Source organism: Eucalyptus grandis, chromosome 5 (assembly GCF_016545825.1).
Source record: "Eucalyptus grandis isolate ANBG69807.140 chromosome 5, ASM1654582v1, whole genome shotgun sequence".
Taxonomy (NCBI): domain Eukaryota; kingdom Viridiplantae; phylum Streptophyta; class Magnoliopsida; order Myrtales; family Myrtaceae; genus Eucalyptus; species Eucalyptus grandis.
The window spans coordinates 28549600-28563301 of NC_052616.1; the positions used below are offsets into that span (position 1 = coordinate 28549600).

General features: G+C 41.8%; 2 long non-coding RNA genes across 2 annotated transcripts; one reads left to right on the forward strand and one right to left on the reverse strand.

Annotated features, from left to right (window-relative positions):
* Window positions 1–4537: 4537 nt before the first annotated feature.
* Window positions 4538–5471, forward strand: LOC120293142. Its single transcript, XR_005550834.1, has 3 exons — window positions 4538–4641; window positions 4842–4934; window positions 5405–5471. It is a non-coding gene; the product is annotated as an uncharacterized LOC120293142 (long non-coding RNA).
* A 3839-nt stretch (window positions 5472–9310) lies between these two features.
* On the reverse strand, window positions 9311–12598 carry LOC108954121. Its single transcript, XR_005551164.1, has 4 exons — window positions 12468–12598; window positions 11269–11744; window positions 9601–10157; window positions 9311–9362 (listed from the first exon to the last, which is right to left on the reverse strand). It is a non-coding gene; the product is annotated as an uncharacterized LOC108954121 (long non-coding RNA).
* Between the last annotated feature and the right edge of the window lie 1104 nt (window positions 12599–13702).

Consider the following 13702-nt stretch of genomic DNA (forward strand, 5'->3'; position numbering starts at 1 on the left):
TGGAAAAAGTGCTACATCATGATAGTCATCTCTTGAATCTTGATAAATAGCTCATAATTATGAAAATCAAGTAAGTGACCGAGAATTAAAAGTGTACCTATAAAATTAATAACTAATACTGTATATGCTTTCTTTGATTCCAAAAAAGTGGCCGACCAAGAAGAGGTGGGCAATTACTTGTTCAGTCGATTGTTTGCTCAACATTGAGGGTAACTCACTAATAGTGTTTGCAGGGTGAAATTTTGACACCTAGTGACATGTCGACATTGATATGAGACATTATGAGGTTATGTCAATAAGGAATATTTTTTGCAACTTGGGATAAGACGGGTTGATTCAATGATTCCATGTAAATATAATGTTTAGCGAACATTTGAAAAGTACCTCATATTTATGTAAATTATGTAAATGCTCAAGAAATAAAAATGGATCCATAAATTGAATATTGAATAACAATTTTACATGGTTTCTTTGATTTCTAGAAAGTAGCGAATGAAGCATCTAAATACGTTAGTCCATTATATCTTGGTTTTAAAGTCTATCTTGGGCACCTGGATAAAAAATTGGATTTACTGACTCGTTAAGGTGTCTCCTTGTTGTAGTGGAGACAAGCAAGACAAGGGAGAGAAGAAAAAGGAAAAAAGAAAAATAGAAAGAAGGGGACGGAGGAAAGATGGACAAATCGAGAAGATGATTTTGGGGTTTCCATGGAGATGAGGCTTGATTTTGTCATGTTTATGCAAGAAGATGATGCTTTTGGTATGACGAATTAGTTCATCAATTGAGGTGAGAATCAACAAGTTCCAGCTTGATTTAAGCTTGTTTCATGGAGAATTGCTGCTCAATATGTGCTGGATATAGGTGTGTGTTGCTGACTTGTATCATGAAGAACTAGATTCAATTTCTTCCTTCGAAGCTCGGTTTTTAAGGGTCGTAAGTCATAAGTGCTTTTTTTTTAATAGTATTTATGCATTTTTATAGACCCAACACATTGGTAAAAATAACACAAGTACCAACGTTGTCGAAAACCACCGGGATTCACCCCAAAGGGCCACCCTTCCAACATGGAAGGGGGGGTGAGAGTTCAAATCCCCACCTTCTCGGGGATGGGATGGGGTGGGGACGCATGTTTTCAGGAGTGGGTTTCGACTCCACGCCCGCAAGAGAGGTAGGGCAAAGTCCGAGAGTAAGTGTAGAGTTGGAATAGAGAGATCGACCAAAAAAAAAAAAAAAAAAAAAAAAACGAGATTTTAAGTAACTACGCTTATATGCTAACATGGTGAATAAAACCATCTTTTAGGCTTTTTCTGATTTTTCAGAAAATGCAATTCATTTTTTATTATTTTATATTTTTGAATTTTGATTATTATTATTATTATATTAAAATAATAATATAACATTATATTATATCATCTAAAACGGATCCAGATCGGACCCCGCGTTTGACCCGATCGAGGCTAGCCTGAGCGCGCAGCCCAGGTCTTCTGCTGAACTGGGCTTTAGCGAAGAGGCCCAACATGCCCACCTGCAAAGAAACGCAAATAATAAAATATAGCCCAACCCGGGACCAAACAAACCCTAGCGTAGAACCAGGGCCAACCGGGTCAACAGGATCCGCGTTCCGACCCGACTGGGCCTCCTTGGCCGCAACAAACGCCACGGCGCCGAGCGTCGCCGCTCGTCTCGGCTCAGCCGAGGGCGTGCCGGGGCTCCGAGTCTGGGCGGCCAGCCAAAATACGTCCCGGCACATCGAGACGGTGGCCGAGGGTGCGAGGGTGTGGCCGTGGCGGGATCTCATGGGATAACCGAAACGGGCCCCTCCTCCTTTGCTTTGTTCGACGATGGCGGAGGGGACGGAGCGTACGCATCGAACCAACCAGACGGGCCGACGCCCAGAAGCCCTGCTTCGCCGGGATGCCTCGATCGGACGAGACAATGCCCGGACAAATCAACGCTGGCCCGAAACAAAGACGCGAAAGCTAGATCTAGTTCAGGCGTTTCGTCGAGCGGGTGGAATGCGCCATGGAACATGCCACTCAACCGAGGCTCAAACCCGAGCCGCAACCCTCGACAAACAATCCAGGACGCACCCAGCAAACAAAGGAAGGTCGGGGCCGGAGCTCGAGTGAGCTGGACGACCGTGAGCTCCGGCCCGGCGCGGCCAAAACAGGGCACAAGAACGGGGCTGGGGCCTACCGGAGCTTCGGCGGTTGAAAGCAGGCGCGGCCGTGGGTCGATGGACGAGTGTGCTAGATGGCACACTGCCTAAGGAGGCGTTCTCTTTGGAGGACAAGTGTCAGTTTGTTTCCTTGCCCCAGAAAAAGATTCGACGTTGAAGTACGGTTCGCGTTTCATTCGGTCTTCTCAGCTAGTGAAACAATTCTATTGCCAAATGTTCTTACTAGAGATTCGACCCATTCAATTCCGTACAAGTAATCTCAACAATGGCAGCCCAAAAAGACTAATTGTTTGGGAGAAACTCTCTGAAAAAATATTGGGTGGGTCTTACCCTCCACGTAGGCTTAGGTAAGACCATTCAACATCAACACGTGGCTCACGTTAGGCGACTTGCGTCAGTGGTTTAAAATTTGCGCGCGCCGCTCCCGGGGCCCACCACTCGACGATCTCTCCTCTACAACCCCGCGACCTGTGACTCGTCCTCTCTCTCCTCTCTCTCTTTCCCCGTTCTCCCTGTTCTCCGTTCCGTTTTGCGGGAGAACAAAAGTCACAGCTGCTTCTCTCCGAATGCACTTCCTCTCCTCTCGCTCTCTCTCCGCCGGTTGCCCGCAACGCTCCTCCGCCGGTTACCCGTGACGCCGATGCCGACGCCCTTTCCACCTCCGCCGACGCCTCTCGCTCTCCTCCACATCGGTTGCCCGCGATGCCGACGTCGACACCTCTCGCTCTCTCTCTCTCCGCTGGTTGCCTCGCGACGCCGATGCCGACGCCTTTCCACCTTGCCAACGCCTATACTCTCCTCCGCCGGTGCCCTCGACGCCGATGCCGACGCCTCGCTCTCTCCTCCGCCGGCTGCTCGCGACGCCGATGCCGACGCCTTTCCACCTCTCGCCGACGCCTCCGCTCTCTCTCCTCCGCTGGCTGCCCGCGATGCCGACGCCGACGCTCTCTCTCCGCCGGTTGCCCGTGACACCGACGCCGACGCCTTTCCCCCTCCGCCAACACCTCTTGCTCTCTCTTTCGCTGGTTGCCTGCAATGCCGACGCCCTTTCCACCTCTGCCGACACCTCTACTCTCCTCCGCTGGTTGACCGCGACGCCGACGCCGACGCCCGCCTCTCTCTCTCCGCCGGTTACTCGGACGCAACGCCAACGCCCTTTCCACCTCCGCCCGCCTCGCTCTCCTCCACCTGCTGCCCGCGACGCCAACGCCGACGCCCTTTCCACCTCCGCCGACGCATCTACTCTCTCTCCTCTCGTGGTTGCTCGCGATGCCGATGCCAACGCCTCGTTCTCTCTCCTTCACCGGTTTCTCGCGACGCCGATGCCCTTTCCACCTCCCCGATGCCGACGCTCTCTCTCCTCCGCTGGTTGCCCTCGACTCTTCTGCCTCCGCCGTCACCCCCGACTCCGACACCGTCACCGACGCCCCTTCACCTCCCTCTCACAACCTCTACTCTGCTCTGTCCTCTTTCCTCTGTGGAGTGCCCTTGCCGGCAACCCCGACGCCAACGAACCCCTGCTCGCGTTTTGGCCTCCCTCTCCGCGAACGAAGGTCACTCTGCTCGCTCTCTCCCTCTCTCTTTCCTCTGCGAAGCGCCCCCCGCTCCTGAACATGGAGGCCGCCAACGCCGTCGTCTCCTGCCGTAGCCTTCCCAAGCCCCACTGATAGGCACCCCATTGGCGACTCCCGTATGTCCGAAGGTTCTTTCTTTACTAGAACATGCTTATGCAAAACGTGGATTACTGATAAATTTTTGCCCACTACATTGCAGGTCGATGGCAACGACCTTGGTTGACTACTACATCAACGTTGTTCCTATTGCGGTATGAACAAATTATTTGTCTTGGCTATTACAGATCACACCTCTTTATGCAACTTCATCAATTGATAAGTTTGAAAACCATCTTAACTATAACACCATATAAGAAAGCTGCAAGTGTTTTATTACACAACGACATATTCATCAATTATTTGTCTTGACCTATATTGCTTGATTGAGGACCGTGCTCTTGCTACATGTTAAGGGGATGCCAGAGTCGCTCCTGTTTTCACGTGATTATCTCTTATGGCTATAGGGCGGAATCCCCATTTCTGAGTTTCTTGAGTAATGTATGCTATTGGCAATGATAGGCTATGTATCCTATATTTTTGGTCAAAATAGGACTTTTATATTACTATTACTTTTTTAATACGTTGACATGCATCTATTTGCACAGTCCACTGAAGTAACATCAGAACATTTCTTAATGGTTTCTAAAAAGCTGTTTCATGGATTCTCATAATTCGACTCATGCATTCAAGGATCACCGAGTCATCTTAAGTTCTGCTCTAAGGTACTTAATCTGGTTTGGCCTCATGCTCTCACTCTGTTTTTGGAATTTGTCTACCTCAGCCATTATGGAAAGAATTCCAAGCAGGTGGCCACGTCCTGTGTGGCATCCTCCATGGAAGAACTACAGGGTGAGAATTGTGGCCTAATTTTTCTGGCAGCTAGAAGAAAGTTCTTGTTTTGTTTCAGTAATAGTTATGGTGTCATGTGATAATTATACATTTGAATTTATCATACAGCTGTGTCTTGTCCATGTTATCGTATCTGCAGTTATTTGCTCGCTTTTTTGGATTGTTATGTGTTTTTGTTTTCTCCTTTTTGTATGTGCAAGGTCATAAGTGGGCATTTGGGATGGGTGAGATCTATTGCATTTGATCCTAGCAATCAATGATTCTGCACTGGCTCTGCAGATCGGACAATTAAGGTATTAAGCTTTTACAATTGTGCTTTTTGATGATTCCTGGTCTTCTTTTGTTGGTAAAATTTGCTAATCATAGATGCTCACTTTCTAGTTCTTTTGGTTAGTTGAACAAGATGATTGTTAGAATCATTGAGTCGCCAGAAAGTTGATCACTCTTTTCTATGGCAGCATTTTGTTCTAAAACTTTTTTGAAGTTGTATCCTTAATTCTAATGTTATTTCGAATTGCATGATCTCTGTGATTTAATTGTATAAAGTACAATTTGAGATGGAAATTGCTATTAAAAGTTTTGAAATAGATGAGCGTTGACATTGTAGAGATGAATTTTAAATGCCCCCAACCAGAGGGGTCTTAAGTTGACTCTTTTTCTCTTCTTTGCATGCATTCTGGTTGACCATATGCTTTCTTCATCAACTTCCCTTTTTTGTGAAATCTGCCCATTTAAGCATTCTATATTGATATTCTTTTCCTAGATATGGGATCTAGCAAGCGGAAGGCTGAAGCTAACGCTGACAGGACATATTGAACAGATTAGGGTGAGTGCTTGACATAATAAATGATTAGCAGTTTGAACTTGTTTTGGCTAGCTACTTTTCAGATTCTGACAGCTCCAACTCTATACCTTATTCAAATTACAGGCCTTGCAGTGAGTAGTAAGCATACTTATATGTCTCTGCTGGTGATGACAAACAAGTTAAATGCTGGGATCTTGACCAGAATAAGGTTGTGAATCTATCTCCTCATCAAATATGAAGCACTGTGTTCAATTAGTTAAACACATTTTAATAAAGAATGCTATCTGCTATTTCAGGTTATCCGGTCTTATCATGGTCTTTGTACTTCCAGATCAGAATCATGAAAGCGCCGTGCTTCAAACCAAGCCTTCACCTAGGAAGCTCATCATTGCCAAGTCACTTGTAAATAAGCCTTGATTGATGTTTTACTTTGTCTTACTGTACTGGATGTTACAAAATTGCTTACGGGTATTACCCCAAGTGAACTCAATTACAGCCATGCTTAATAAGTATTGCCATGTTGAGGATCAGTAGAAACTGATCCTTGTACATACTTCACCTTCTTGTTCAGCCCACTATTCCAGATTTTATTTACCTGCAGTTGAGCAAAACTCAAGGCATATTCCACGACAAGAAGATGAATTGTTCTTTGGTGGAAATAGGAGTTAAGATTGCCCTCGTCTTCCTTAACACCTAATTCACACTGGTAAAATCGAAAACTGCAGCTGTGCTTGCTGTTGCAATATTACTACGGTTCTGTTACTTGAGGATCTCCACTTCCGAGGGCCCTTATAGAAAAAGGCATAGGTGTACTAAATTAGAAAATCAGCATTTCTTCCTGCAACGTTCTCTTGTTAAGTCGATTTCACATTCTTCTCATAGTTGACTACTAATATTGTGATAGTGAGGGAAGAGGTAGGGATTCTTATGCAACAACTGCCTACTTTCTCTGATTTTTTAATTTCATATCATAAAATTGAGGTGCTTGGTGGTGTAAACAGGTTGCTGCTGATTATAAAGCAGCTAGCTTCGATCCAGATATTATGGAGCGCCGAAGGATGCAGTCAGAGACACTTTCTGCCGTATTTGAGATATATTTTCGTATTCTGAAGCATACTATGCAGTCAATTGTGTCCAGGTGATTTCATGTGTCATTTTGTATGGTTTTGACACTATAGTGAAATATTTGAACATGGTAGGGCATATTGGTCTTGGTGCGTAGTACCGTGTCAAAGCAAATGTTTTATTAGACACTGAAACTGGGGTTTCAATATTGGTCAGGTCTTCAGATTGACTTGAAAAAATTCATAGGACCAATTTAAGGTGTGGTTCTTAATTATAAGTGATGCTGTCCATTTGCTGTGTTGATTTAATCTTTCTCTATAATCAACCTAAAATATGTGCATAAAGTTGAGTTAGAAATTGTCTTTGTGAATGGTATCTAACGGGATACTGTGATCACTTCATTATTTCTGTTTGTTTTACAGACCTAATGGAGATACTGGTACAACTCATGTGACTAAGGCTCACCCACTCCTTAGACCATGGTCTAGGAAAATTTTCTCACCTGATTGACTTGGATTATATTGGAGATCTCATGAATTACCTTAAAAAGCTTGCATGTTCTTGTGGAAAATCAGACAGTTCAGGAAAATGCGTACTCTCGGAAAGACTTTGCTGTTGCATCATTGCTTTTAAAGTAATGAGGAACAATCTCGATGCTTTGAACGTTGATTTGCAAGATTTTTTTGTTCAGCTATACAACCTCATACTTGAATAGAGGCCTGGAAGGTTAGCACTTCTATGTTGGGTGCTCAGTACCTTGCTGTCAAGTTTGTTTTTTGAGGTCATGTGCTCATGCACTTTTAGTTACCAGATTTTATTATAAACCATAGCTCTAAATGCAGATGACTTTGTTCGGAGATGAAATAGTGATCTATTTCTCATGACCACAACACTTTTAATTGTAATTAATATCTGATGTCTGAAGCAGAGATCATATCCTTGCTGTCAAGCTGGTTTTCTGGACTCATCTGCTCATGCACTTTTGTTCACATGATTTTCTTTATAACCGCAGTCCTAGATGTTTGGCAATGACAGAAAAAGTCATGCAAGAATTATTGACTTTGTTATAATGAACAAACCAGATTGGCAATAGTGTCTTTCTCCCTTTGTATGGTTACTCATTGATATCTGATGTCTCAAGCAGAGATCAGGGTGAGGTGCTAGCTGAAGCTCTAAAGATGATGCTGTGCAATGATAGGCACTCACTTGACATGCAGAAGGCTACAGCATTCATAAAGCGTTTAGCCACATTCTTGTTATGCTTTGAGTCTGCAAAGTCCATGGCTGGTACCCTCTTGGTATCCCATGCCAATTATTTCTTTCCTTGATACTAAGATTATCATTCTAATTGGTTACTTGTTTGCCCGTACTCGCAGCCTTGGTCACTTTAAAGCATCTCCTATTAAATGCTGGGTTTTGTTGGAAAATGATCCTGGAGGTGGCTTAGTATCAGGTTCTGTTGCGGTAAGCAATTTACTGCTTCCATGCAGAACCCTTAATTGATGCATGATATGTTGGATTTAAAATGGAGATGAAGGAAGTAAGGCTAAAAGGTGAAGTGTCTCCTTTCTCCGTGATGCAATTTTGGGTGCATAAGAGAGATGAACGCATGCTGTCAAGGTTCAAGAAATCTCGTCAGCCAAAGATGCCACGGCTAAATCAGAAAGTTCCTTGGCCTAGTGCTCAGGCTGGCTGGTATTACATTAGCGTCACTGAGCTACTGAATTTAAGGCGCTCAAGGGATTCTGGTGAATAATTTATTCAGAAGAAAATTTACAGAATACCATTGAAAGAAAGATTATGAGCCCATGGTGGCAAAAAAAGAAACAAAATGATAGGAGACTTTTCTATTTAGGGGATTGGAGAAATCTCATGAAGTTAAATTATAGTGAATTCGATTGTGTGGCACAGAAGACCTTGTAATACTTCAAATTACACAATGAAAGATCTCCCTTCTGTATCTTTATTTGTAATTTTTCACTTTGGGTTGTCAAAATCCGGTTTAGTTACATCCCATATTCGAATGCAAGGCTGTTATTTCACTCATAGTTCCTGTACCATGCTTATCAACAACATCAGGTTTCAGGTTATATATATATGAAGTCGGCATGAAACAGGCAAATGCGATGCATACTTTCAAGCATAGATCTATAGGGCGCGAGAAATGACTTGAATAGCCGGAGTAGTTTCTTACGAGACTAACAGTTTTTTGTCTTTGCTACAGTCTCAATGACCACTAGCATCAAATCCCGGGGAATTCTGGTCTTAGAACGAGATTGCGGTCAGCAAATACTTTTCGTATTCAATGCCAACTTGTGATTATGTTACCGAACGTTACAAGTTTTGAGAGATGATTCAGATGGAAAATTTTCAAAGTACAGGAGTACCAAATCTGTAGAAATCAATTCTTATTATGCTGCAGAGAATTGCAAACTGACATGTTGTTTCAAGCATTTTCTATCAACAAACAAGCAAGGGCTTCTCTTGCAAGTCCCTCAAACGTCTTGAATGGACGAACTTCTTTCTACAGAAGGATCACAAGATTCATTGCATGCTCTAAAATTGCACTAAATGACATTGGGAGACCAAGAGTTTTCTTGTTTGATGTACAGAATTTACACCAAATCAACATATATAAACACACTAAAGATAAGGCGATGAACTGAATCAAGATATCTCATTCACAAACGACGAAAAAAAGTTCGCCAAAAATCTCAATCTAGTTATCCAAAAGAAGGGGGAAAAGGGAAACAAGAAAAACAAAGGATAAACAAACACGCCCCCCCCACCACCACAATTGAACGAGTTCATTAAGCGGCGCAAGCTCCTCTTTGTTAATCAACCGAAATTCCTACATCAAATTAAAGACAATCAATACTTGCCATCACAAGTCTTTTTTGTACTAGACTCTCGTTGTAAAGCTAATAACCTAACTAAACTACTGCTTGTGACTCATTAATATAGTAATTGAAAGTATTTCCTTGACCCAAACTTAATAAGACTAAGAACATATCAAAGCCAATCTAAAAAGTATGATAGAATCATTGGGTAAGTCATATCTGCAAAGCTTAGTAGCTATGCTTACTTACCCATGTGAAGAGAACGAAATGTTTGAAGCAAGTATTTAGATGAACTTCTTCCTTCAAGTTCACGATTTTCTGAAAATGTGAATGGTAGATATGGGCGTAGACACGGAACAAGCACTTGAAAATGGTTTTGACAACATCTTTGAAATTGCTCGGAAATGGAGCCCCTGTAAACATGTCAGCAGGGATAACTTAGTGCTTATCTAGTAAAAAGCAACTAATAAATTCATTAAATTTCTCTATGTTTTGAGTATAGAGTAAGCATGGATCTCCACCAATTCATGACAAGCCTTTGGCTTTCAATGCACCAAAAACTCTTTTCCACTAATTTGGAACTTGTATCCTAGTCCAGCAACCATACCCCAATCAGGAATTGAAGGCAGGGAGGCTGCTCAGGTTAAATGAGAGGTCTAGGCAACAATTCATAAAGATTGACATTGATATAGAATATTAAAAAAAAAAAATGTTCAACACAATCAGGCCTGAATGCTGAGGCATGACAGCTCTGCAAGTCCTTTTGAGGTAATCCTTGAGTAATGCTTTGGAATGAAGATAATATTCTGCAGAAAATAGATCGAGTCACATCTGAATGATGATCCGAAAAGAAGAAAAATGACAAAGTTCTGCAAGTACAAGTTTAATGATTCTCTGTGTAAGAACTTCTGCTGCCTTCTCAACAGGTGCACCTTCTAGCATGTTTTTCTCATTCTCGAATTCATATTTAAAGTACTCCAAGAAGCAGGTCACTAGATAACTTCCAACCTGACCAATTGTTTTAGAAGCAGCCTACGTTCAAATATCGAAGGCATGGTCAACCAATTCTATAGCACATTATTGTGATATTTCAAGATGCACAGCCAATTACCCACAACAATTCAGAGATGGTACCTGAATTGGGAATTTTCTGAGAGATTTTTATCCTCTAAAGACTCATTAAGAAGGCTTGATTGCATAGGATCATGGAGGTTTAGATGTTAAATAATTTCTCATATCCACCAAACAAATACACCATAATTTATTGTATGCACAAGAAGAAAGCTAGAGTTTCTGTGGATAACATTATGATAAAGCATTTATCGAGCATGATGCTTATTGACAGGTGTGACTTTCTACTGCATGACCCGGAGTCCATACATATAAGCTTCATAGTTCACTCTTCCAGCAAAAAAAAAATATTTGATCACTTCAACATAGGGAAAGCAAGAAAATTAACCGATAACATGGGATGGCACTGCATTTGCAACGAGTCTCTTTTCAAGAACCCATTAGCTACATGATTGTCCTAGAGAAGCAAGTCAACCGATTAAGTGTTACAATTAAATAAAGGAATATGGTATTTGAATTCAAAGAGTTATAAACTCAGATCGGTAAAACATAGTATAACTGCCATGTGAAATAATCTCTAGTTCATCAGACATCATTGACTGGCACCAATTTGCATCAAAGTAATTGAAATATGGTTTGACTGATTAAGTGTTCCTCTAAACTTTCAAAATCACAAATTTGACACCATCAAGAACTCCTTATGTATAGCATTCTCCATGCAACCAATCAAAATCACAACAAGGCATGGGGGAAGTTCGGCCAGGAATGAAACAAAAGCATGAACCTAAATGACAGAACTCCACCAAAACAATTCATCACAAAATTAGAAGCTACCGTAGTTCTTACCCGGGAAGCAATGACCCACTTGCCGTCATTCCAGTCCTGGTGAAGCCTCAGATTAGACTCATTGAAAATTAGTTCTTCATTGGATGTGCTGAAGTGGACAACATACTGAGAGCCTTTTAGAACTTTGGAAATTACACCGACCCACCATCCGTAATTGTACCAACATACTGAGGCTTGAAACGCCTGGCTGGAAGATGAGGAGGGTAGGGCCTGATATACCGTGAATATTTTTCTTCCCTCAAAGGTTAAGTTTCGTCATCTGTTTTCAAGGTTAGGTATTCGACCAGATACTTGTCATTTCCTATATAGTTGATGACAATTGCAGAAAACCAAGAACCCTCATAAACTTTTTCATCACTGCTGACCTCCACAGTTTTACCCTTTCCAAACTCGGGGGGTGGCAATGATGTCCCTTTATCAAGTCTTATCTTGAATTTTATATTGTGAGGCTTTAACTCCATCGTAGATGACTTCTCCTGCAAGTCAATTTTCAAGAACTACAAATGCGTTAGAAGAAAGATGGCAAAAATATAAAATTTACTCAATGCTAGGTCTAACTGAGCATATGGAGTCATTCAGCCACCAAAGATACATAACAACTTGCCAGCATGTGCTAGCTAATGCCAATGGAGGCCAGAGGTAACGACACTTCAGAAACATTACCTAACCGAAAGTCAAGAAAATGATATCAGATCGACATGTATCAAAAAGATTACTTCAAATTTATCTACGCCGAAGCCAGGGAACACCTACGAACTAACTTTGTCGCCATAAAAATTTTTGCCATCCTTCTTGCAGGCTTCCGGGTACTCCTTGATCTTGCAAACTCAGAGTCATCTAAATTGCATATGCAAGATAAAAGTCCAACCTGGGCATCCACTATCTACTACTCACAGAGAAGCTCGATAGACTATTGTCAAGGGCATAATAATCACAAGCCCTGCAAAAACATGAATGCCTTGCACCCGAAAGAGTTTGACCTACCCACAGAAAGAATAAAAATTTGATTTAGTAATTCTCATACGCTCTTGAACACCTATGAAAATCATTACATCTACCGCATGCTTCTTAGTATTCAGATTTCCCATTGGGCACGGATGAGACACGAGTATAGTTCTTTGATGGCAGAGATATAATTGCTGAATTCGGACAGAAATCATCCAAATTCAGGCATCAAGTGGAAGGTCTGCTATTCTTACCGATAAGCAGGAAGGGCTTCATACTCAGACCAATCTTACGTAGTAAAGATCTCTCCTCATCACTTATGGTTTCCAGATCAACTGGAAGGTCTGCTGGTCTAAGATTCTCCTGCACTTTTGCTAGAGCTTTCAGCCCTTTTGACCTTCCCTTTAGCCTGGAAAGAAGAGGAAAAAATAAATGGAAAATGTGATAAATAATTAAGGAAATGGAGCAGAATTTTATAGCATAAGTTTGTTCAATCTCATAACTTACAAGAGCAAGTTTCTTCTCAAGATATTGCAAGAGTGCAGCGTGCTTATTGAGTGATTCATCTCTACACATTTGCTCAACATCTTTGCTACTTATTTCATTCCCCCACCGAGAGGTGGCAGCCAGAGTTTCAGTAAGAGTGCCAGCAACAGTTTTGTGTGGAGAATAATCACCACAGATTTATATGTTTCTGTTTGTTTACCTAAGACATGGGGTATTAATAAGGGGCACTTCACTACCATATTTGTTTCAGCACCGGAGGCAATTGCCAGGAAAGCTTATCAACTCGACAAGTGACAAAATATCAGCTGGAGCTTCTTCCACAATGCTTCCACCTTCTTTACACTTTTTTTTCTCTTTGGAAGGAATTGCATCAAACATTCTGGGGCTGATCTTCCTGAAAAGGATATGTGCTGTGCACAGACATAATCCTGGCGATCTAAGCACAAACGAACCAGCAAAATAGGAATGCTGGACAAGGAAAAACTAATCACAAGAACGTTAACAATAGAAGTCGACTTCTAGTTAACCCCAATTTCTTGCATCAAATCAGTAACTTCTACTACAAGACCATGATCTTCCTATATTTTTGCAAGTTTCTTGATCAACCGTGTTCTTTTAGTTTTGACATATATTTGCATGACAAAACTAGCTATAGAAACCACGGAACAAAAACAGATTATGAATGAATATAAGCTGCAATGGAGTTTGATTTCACATATTCACCTTCCCATCAATGATAGAGTTAAGTATCTTAATTAACTATATATTCTAAGGGAATAAAATATCCCAATCATTATCGTTTATGAGTAAAATGACATAATCCTACTACTAATATGCATGGGCTAATAATGAGAGACATTGGTACTAAATTCCACGTGAAAAACAGTCACTTAATAAAACTAGATGAACAAATGCCTCCAGCTTTGTCACCAACCATCTCTACCTATTACTCATGCTACATCAGGCGAAGAGGAATCAGGAG